General features: G+C 44.5%; 1 protein-coding gene across 2 annotated transcripts in view; it reads right to left on the reverse strand.

Moving 5' to 3' along the window:
• Positions 1-9296, reverse strand: part of LOC111979445 (ephrin type-B receptor 1) — a 482851-nt gene that overhangs the window by 289322 nt on the left and 184233 nt on the right. The window lies entirely within an intron of this gene.

Below are 9296 nucleotides of genomic sequence, written 5' to 3' on the forward strand. Positions count from 1 at the left end.
GGAGGGTTGCAGACAAAACACTCCTTTGTTCTCTAGCTGTTCCCTGGCTTAGCCCACAACACACAGATCCTCCATCGAGAGCTCCATTTGTCATCAGAAATGACAGTTTCCCCGTCTCAACCCTCCGACACAGACCTAGACCTAGAAGACTATCTCTCAAAAGATAGGCCAGATATCGTAAATCTGTATATTATATATAAAATATGGACCACTCTCCATTAATCCCCTCATCTTGGTGAGGAAATGGCATGTTACCGTACCATGCCTTCATGTCTCACAATGTGTACAATGTGTTACTTTATAGTGGAACAAATGGCAGTCAGATGTGTGTTTACATTACTGTTTGACTAATTCAAAACCGTTTCAGATCATGATGTAGCGTAGGCTGTCCGTGCAGCGAGGGAAAAGGGATGTGATCCCTTGGCAAAGGACAGTGGACACAGCTGGGTCCAGGGAAGAGACTGCCAAGTGGTGATTCCACTCTATTCCACTCTGTGCAGGGGCCTCTCTAGTGCCCAGAGAGGAGAAAAAGAGAGTGAAACTGTTGTCATGGAAGCACTTCAGAAAATGATGAATTGAATCATGCTGCCCTCTCTCCATTTTCCCTGCTCCTGACCCGCAGGGTTTTATTTTGTGCTGGTGTGTGCCATGGTGTGTTTGTTTTGTGTGTGTGTGGGTGTGCTGGCTCGCTGTGTGTAAGTCTGTTTGTGTGTGTACGCACTTGTTGCTTGTGTCTTGTCTGGTTTGTAACCATTGGTCATTGCTGGACACTGGACAGACACAATATAGGCATGAAGACACACAGTCTGTGTGATTACTCTGAGCTATTTCTACCAGCCACTCTCTCAGTTAGTCTCAGTTAGTTGGCCTCAATACTTCAAAGCCTCCAGACTGATTCAAAGGGGGTTTTCCATAATGTCGTTACTGCAGGTGCCAGTTTTATAGGTCACTGTGCCACCAGCTTTCCATAAGTGGGCCAACGGATTGGGATCTCTCCTTCTGGCTAGACGCTGATCTTTTTAACATTTCATTTTTCCTGCTGGTGGTTAAGGTTGTATTGGGGGAGGGGAAGCTCATCCTAGATCTGTACCTACAGTAGGGGTAACTTCCCCCCGGAGCATAATAGTTAACAAGAGRTTGTATTGAGGTTGTTTGGTGGCTGGATTCCATGGGTGGGTTCTGGGTTGGATCTATGGTGTTAAAGTTGGCAGGAGACCGCGGTGCCCCGATGGGTGGCCATTTAAATTCAATTTGATCTGGATTTGAGTGGAGCCAAGTATTCCAGAAACCCCATAAAACTCACAGCAAACTGCCCATTTAGACGTTTCTCTCAACATATATGACAGGTCTAATACAGAGGCCCTGATATTTATAGGGTGAGGAGTCCTCTTAAGTAGATCCACATACACGTGTTATTAAGTGCACTTCTCTAGAGGCAAGTGGGGGATTACAGCACTCGTTGTTGAGTTGAGTATGARTACCCTAGTGCTTTTATGATCAGTTACTGTAAGGCTGTCTAGGGGAGGGGACGGAGGCAGTTACTGGTGGTCTTTGGGGTGTTGGAGGGGTGCAGAGTGTGAGTAGGCTGTCAGCTTCAGTGTCTCTCTTCAATCTGCTCTCATTCAGACATCAGGATATTTTACTCTTTACTTTTTAAAGTGTAATATGCCTCGTGGAGTGTTACACTATGTTTTAACACTCCTTACACTTGAGGAAATACTTAATCATGGATATCCRCACTGACAGCTGTTCCTTGAGTTTTTGATGTGGAGGAGAGAGGAAGAGTTTGGTTAAGATAAAATATCCCATATTATATGAGGTCAGGGCCTGTAGTCTCAAAGTAGGAGTTCTGATCTAGGATCAGTTTTGCCTATTAGATAATGATGAATAGGATGACATGGACATGGACACCTGATCCTAGATCACCAATCCTAATTTGATATGCCCTAGGAATACGGGCCCTGACACCGTCTTTACGGTCAGCAGTTGAAACAATAACAAAGCATTCTCCAAGCCCCAGACTGTTTTGGTAAAGCGCTGAGGGATGGGGCTGGAGAAATATAACCACTCTCAAATTCATAGACAGAGCTAGGGACGCAAGGACTGACCATATATGATATAACAGTTATAGTTTGAACCAATAATAAGAAGTGGCCAGCTGGGCTAATTAAAATACAGTAAATCAGCTTTGTGGAGGAACAACTACCAGTTTACCTTTCTCAGGCAAACACTTTATTAAGACATTTTTGTTTAGGGGAAAGYGCAAATGATGTCATGTAGTCTGTTTAGGTGCCGTCACTGCTCTGAGTAACTTTCTCACCATCCAGAATATTTACAGATGCACTTATTGACTGTTTATYAAGGTAACTATGTGAGTGTTTATCAAGGTAGCTTTCCCACTGTTCTAAAAATATATACTAGGCCATGTAAGCAGAGGAAAGCACTGGGCGACAGACAGACAGGACAGACAGCGACAGACAGACAGACAGACAGACAGACAGACAGACAGACAGACAGACAGACAGACAGACAGACAGACAGACGCGACAGACAGACAGACAGACAGACAGACCAGACAGACAGAACAGACGACAAACAGACAGACAGACAGACAGACAGACAGACAGCAGACAGACAGACAGAGCAGACAGACAGACAACAGGATTTGCAGGCTTCTATGCTATTAGAATGGAAACCACAGGCAGTCTCTCATCGACCTCAGATAACCCTGCCTGTCTCCCCTCCCATCAACAGCACAGCATCCATCATTCAAACTAGTGGAGAAGTCTCATCAGAGAGCTGGAGTGGTGGTGGTTAGGGTCCAACAGGCTTTTTCATCAGACAGCTGCAATTTCTAATGGCGCACATGGAAGGAGACAGAGCTATGGATGCAAGGACTGACCATATACAGTTCAAGTCGGAAGTTTACATACACCTTAGCCAAATATATTTAAACTCAGTTTTCACAATTCCTGACATTTAATCCTTGTAAAAAGTCCCTGTCTAGTCAGTTAGGATCACCAATTATTTTAAGAATGTGAAATGTCAGAATAATAGTAGAGAGAATGATTTATTTCAGCTTTTATTTTCTTCACATCACATTCCCAGTGGGTCAGAAGTTTACATAACATCAATTAGTATTGGTAGGATTGCCTTTAAATTGTTTAACTTGGGTCAAACGTTTGGGTAGCCTTCCACAAGCTTCCACAATAAGTTGGGTGATTTTTGGCCCATTCCTCTTGACAGAGCTGGTGGAAACGGAGTCAGGTTTGTAGGTCTCCTTGCCCGCCACACGCTTTTTCAGTTCTGACCACAAATTTTCTATAGGATTGAGGTCAGGGCTTTGTGATGGCCACTCCAATACCTTGACTTTGTTGTCCTTAAGCCATAACTTTGGAAGTATACTTGGGGTCAATTGTCCATTTGGAAGACCCATTTGCAACCAAGCTTTAACTTCCTGACTGATCTTGAGATGTTGCTTCAATATATCCACAAAATTTTCCACCTCATGATGCCATCTTTTTTGTGAAGTGCACCAGTCCTTCCTGCAGTAAAAGCACCCCACAACATGATGCTGCCACCCGTGCTTCACGGTTGGGATGGTGTTCTTCGGCTTGCAAGCCTCCCCTTTTTTCCTCCAAACATAACCATGTCATTATGGCCAAACAGTTCTATTTTTGTTTCGTCAGACCAGAGGACATTTCTACAAAAAGTATGATCGGTCCCATGTGCAGTTGCAAACCAGTAGTCTGTTGTTATGGCGTGTTGGAGCAGGGCTTCTTCCTTGCTGAGCGGCCTTTCAGGTTATGTCGATATAGGACTCGCTTTACTGTGGGATATTAGATACTTTTGTACCTGTTTCCTCCAGCATCTTCACAAGGTCCTTTGCTGTTTTTCTGGGATTGATGTTGCAACTTTTCGCACCAAAGTACGTTCATCTCTAGGAGACAGAACGCGTCTCCTTCCTGAGCGGTATGACGGCTGCGTGGTTCCATGGTGTTTTTTACTTGCGTATATTGTTTGTACAGATGAACGGTACCTTCAAGCATTTGGAAAATTGCTCCAAGGATGAACCAGACTTGTGGAGGTCTACATTTTATTTCTGAGGTCTTGCTGATTTCTTTTGATTTTCGCATGATGTCAAGCAAAGAGGCACTGAGTTTGAAGGTAGGCCTTAAAATACATCCACAGGTACACCTCCAATTGACTTAATTATGTCAATTAGCCTATCAGAAGCTTCTAAAGCCATGACATAATTGTCTGGTATTTTCAAGCTGTTTAAAGGCAGAGGCACTTAGTGTATGTAAACTTCTGACCACTGGAATTGTGATACAGTGAATTATAAGTGAAATAATCTATCTGTAAACAATTGTTTGGGAAAATATTTGTGTCATGCACAAAGTAGATGTCCTAACCGACTTGCCAAACTATAGTTTGTTTTAACAATACATTTGTGGAGTGGTTGAAAATGAGTTTTAATGACTACCAACCTAAGTCTATGTAAACTTCCCACTTCAACTGTATGATATCAACATTATAGTTGAACCATGTTTTAGGCTTTAGTGTTTGGTTACATTTACTTTGATTACAAACATTGGCATAAAGCAAGCTTATATTTTGGGTTCTGATGGGCTATGACAGTTAAACTAAGCTCTTGAGGCATTTAAAAAAATCTATGGGTACACCATTAATTTATACGACCAAAAATGAATATAGCAACTGCAGATCGAACAATCTAATTAATCCAGGGTTTTATAGGGTGTGAAGTTCTGCTCCCTAGTCCTTCATCCCAGTGCTGTATTTCACTGTGTATTCTATCCTATCTGGTTTTGCCTTTAGAGAACACATCCCAGGGGTATTACTTTATTAGCTATTGATTTCCTGTCCCCTCTCCTTTGTGTGGCTGAGGACTCCTCAGGACTGTTTATAGACATCATCAGACACCGAGCGGACAAGCGGGAGGGTCCCGGACCCTTTTTAGCTGAGGTGGCAAGGAGGACATGGCATTCGCCTATCATCCGGTCCCGTTTGGTTGGATGCAGCTGGCTAACGTAGCTGATCAATCAGGCTCTGTGGTGAAGATAATGGCAGCGSGATTGATCTGCTGAAATATAGATGATGGACCCTCACTCTCACTGATTGTMTTTACCAGATCATACCTCCTACCTAAAATGTAACATTGGGAAAGTCWCAAAACAGCCACTACACTGCTTTTGTTAGRCCTGTAGCAAGGCAATTAGCTACTCATTACTTTAACATGACACTCCCAAATGATAACTTCATATGTCTATTTTAGGACCACTTCAACACTCTACGTCTACAAGCATCTTGGGAGGTAGAAACATTTTGTTCATGACCAATTGTCATTTGAAAAGTGAAAGAATATTCAAAGACTGGATTATAGTTTCATGCACTGTACTGTTTAATGGTCACATACACCGGATAGTCGTACGGCGCCCCTGGAGMAAATTAGGGTTAAGTGMCTTTCTCAAGGGCACATCGACAGATTTCCACCATGTCGGCTCGGGCCCAACGCTCTAACTGCTARGCTACCTGCCGCCCTGGCAGGTGCCCTGTGCAGAGTCCTTGGCCCTGGCTGTGCTGTGGCCTTGCTGCTAATCAGGAAACATGTTTTACAGAACATGAAAGGAGCCCCCTCTGACAAAGAGGAGACATCCACTTCCTGGCTCCTTCGTCCAGGAGTGCTCCCTTTGAAGCAGAAAGCCACGGGAAATAAATTATTTTCTCCGGATTGTTGTTGGAGAGATGGCAGCTTTAAACCCCTGTACTCCCTTCCAATTAATGGGTCGTAGTAGTGGGGAAGGGACGGGGACCAGAGAGGGATAATGAAATGTTAAGTCACCGACTAGCGTTCCAGTACTAAGGCAGGTGTCCGTGAAAAACACTGGGCGGCAGTCGAATACTGATGAATAATGTGTTGGAGGTCTTTTGATCATACATATTAACTAACATTATTGATATCATATGGCTATGAGAAGATGTTGAACGATCTGGAGGATGTGCAGATACACCAGCAGTGGTACCCAGTGTCCTGTGACACAGAAGTGAACTGCTGTGTGTGTGTGTGTGTGTGTGTGTGTGTGTGTGTGTGTGTGGTTGGTGTGGGGTTGTTGTGTGTTGTGTGGTGTGTGTGTGTGGTGGTTGGGTGGTGGTTGGTGTTTTCTGTGTGTACGTGCCTGCAATTGATTGTAAATTGAAGACAACTCAGAATTCAGGTCAAGTCTTTTGACTCGTTAGTCCCTCCCATAATCCAAGGCGCTTAGAAATTGCAGCTGTCTGATGAAAAGCCTGTCTGGACCCTATATACCACTCCAGCTCTCTGTATGAGACTCTCTTCCTTGTCTTGTGCTGTTGATGGGAGGGGAGACTCTGAAGACTTCATTCTAATAGCATAGAGCCTGCAAATCCTCTCTGTCTATCTCTCTCACTCTGTCGCTTGTCTGTCTGTTTCCCTATATGTCTTTACATTTTATTTTACCCCTTGTTTTCCATGGTATCCAATTGGTGTAAGTTACTGTCTTGTCCATCGCTTGCAACTTCCGTAACGGACTCGGGAGGGCCAACAGGGTCGAGAGCCATGCGTCCTCCGAACACAACCCACGCAAGCCGCACTGCTTTTTGACACAATGCCATCAACCCGGAAGCCAGCCGCACAAATGTGTCGGAGGGAATAGACACCGTAACTCCTAGCGACCTGGTCAGCTGCACTGCACCCGGCCCGCCACATGAGTCCGTAGTAGCGCGCTGAGGACAAGGATATCCTGCGGCCAAACCTCACCTAACCCCGGGGACGACGCTGGGCAATTGTGGGCCGCCCCATGAGCTCCGGTCGTCGCTAGCCTCGGGAGCTTAGCACTGCAATGCAAGTGCCCTTTAGACCACTGCGCCACCCGGAGGCCCCTAGTTGTATTTTTAGAACGGTGGGAAAGTTACTTGATAAACATGCACATAGTTACCTTGATAAACAGTCAATAAGTGGCAATTGTAAATATTCTGATGGTGAGAAAGTTTACTCAGGCAGTGAGGCACTTAACAGAATTACATGACATCTTTGCAACTTTCCCTAAACAAAAAATGTCTTAATAAAGTGTATGCCTGAGAAAGGTAAACTGGTAGTTGGTTCCTCCACAAGCTGAACTTTACTGTAATTTTAATTAGCCAGCTGGCCACTGCTCTTACTTGAATCAGCAAAGGTAGCTAATTAGCGCCCCATCAAGAAGCTTGCTTGATATACGATCGAAGTGGGCAATGCAGAAGCTGGATGGCTATTTTCAGCTATACTGCATGGGAAAGATGTACACAGTGCACCCCTCATTCATTACACATGTCAGGAAGGATGGACAATGATAGATTAGGCTAGAAATAGGTTTACGACTAATATAGAGTTAGACTTAATATATGGTTAGACCTAATATAGGTTAGACAATATACGTAGCAAGTTTAAGATATATAACAATACAAGTACATATCAATTTGTAATGAGCTGTTTATTTTCTCTGCAAGACTTGCTGAAATGTCAGCCTACAGCTAAAACTACGGTCATTCCTGAATGGTGAAGGAGAGGCCATGCTGCTGCCCTCAAACTAATTCAAACACGTGCACTAGCCATACATACAAAGGACCACGTTATACAGCTATCTTCAACATCAGCAAGACGAACCACAACGAGTGAAACAACTCTATAGATTAAAGAACGCAAACACAACCAAATAGCATACAGGCTACACATAGAAACCTAGAGCCCAGCAAACTACGCCTGACACAAACAACAGAACGGTCAGCGTGCAGAATGGCAGCCCTGTTTCACAATCAACCTACATGCAATAACAAGGCGTTTACAAATCCATCTTGGAAACAACCTTGCGTTGCGACAACACATTATTTCACATCACACACCAGGAAACAGAGAGAGAGGCTGGACTAGATCTTAATCATCTAAAAATAAACCCATCAAATGAGTGCTTCTGGCCCTCAGAAAGTGGCTGCGCCCAATAAGGGCTAGCCCTTTCCCTATAATAGATCAAATATAATATTTTTACAGGGCCACATAGGGGCTAAAAGTAGTGCACTATATGTGAAATAGGGTGCCATTTGTGAAGCATAATTAATTGGTGTCAGTGTGCCCTATGGATTTCTCTACTGAGTGTTTATACAGTGGGCAGACGGTGGAAAAAGTGTTATGGCCTGACTGGAGAGGGTATTGTTCTGCCCACCGCTTGGTTGGACGTGAGATGTTTAGACACACCGCACGTCTGGCCACTACTCTGACTTGTGGGTTATTAGTAATATATAAACACCACCAGAGTTACAGTATGAATGTAAGGGAGATGATGAATAGGAAAGGAAGAGTGAGAGGAGAGTACAGAAACATACAACCACATGGAGAAGAAGGGGCAGGAAGGAGAGAGAGAGATGGCCAAATTAAAGGCCCTTTAATTGAATCTGAAGAGACAGGAGACCGAGAGGAGAGACACAAGAGAGGCAAGAGAGAGAGAGAGACACAGAGAAAAAGAGAGAGAGACAGAGAGGACAGAGAGAGAGAGAGCGAGAGGAGAGAGAGAGAGACGAGAGAGAGGAACAGAGACAGAGCAGAGAGAGAGAGAGACCATAGAGACATAGGAGAATTGCAACCTAAATAATACATTCCGAGAACATTCAGGGAACCTAATATGCTAAGCTGGGGAGTGACTATGCTAATGTTGCTATGCAGTGAATGGTGAAAGAATGTGGGCTTTGTGTAAAGGGTCTATCAGTATTCTGCTGGAGTGGCAGCCCAAAGATAGATGTCTGACGAAAGGTAAGGTGGGACTCTGTGGCCACCATCAATCAATAGCCTCATCTGCCTCTCCTCTCTGGCTTGTGTGAGTTTGTGTGCGCTGTGTGTTTTGCGTGCGTTCGTGTGCTTGCGTGTGTGTGTATGTTTTGCATGTGTGTGTGCGGCTGAGTTGATACGCTCTCCCCCTCACCCCCACACATATGAGACTGTGTCGACACACGCACACACCAAACCGAGATCCAAGCAGCAGTGAAGCGTCTGGATCAGGGGCTTTGCAGACAAAGTCTTTTCCAGTAGGCTAGCAACAATGGCCTCCTCCCAACAGCCACAGTCCAGTCTGTCCTGTCAACCCGGGGTGAAAGAGACAGCAGGGTTTTCTTCTTTAGAGCAAGTGGGTCATTCAACTGGGCTTGGCCTGTGGCTCTGTACTTGCCGAACTGCACCACAGCATGGCATTAAGACTTAGTGCTCGTGTTTGGAGTATACATATTCTGTTGCT

This window comes from Salvelinus sp. IW2-2015, linkage group LG19 (assembly GCF_002910315.2).
Source record: "Salvelinus sp. IW2-2015 linkage group LG19, ASM291031v2, whole genome shotgun sequence".
NCBI classification, from domain to species: Eukaryota; Metazoa; Chordata; class Actinopteri; order Salmoniformes; family Salmonidae; genus Salvelinus; species Salvelinus sp. IW2-2015.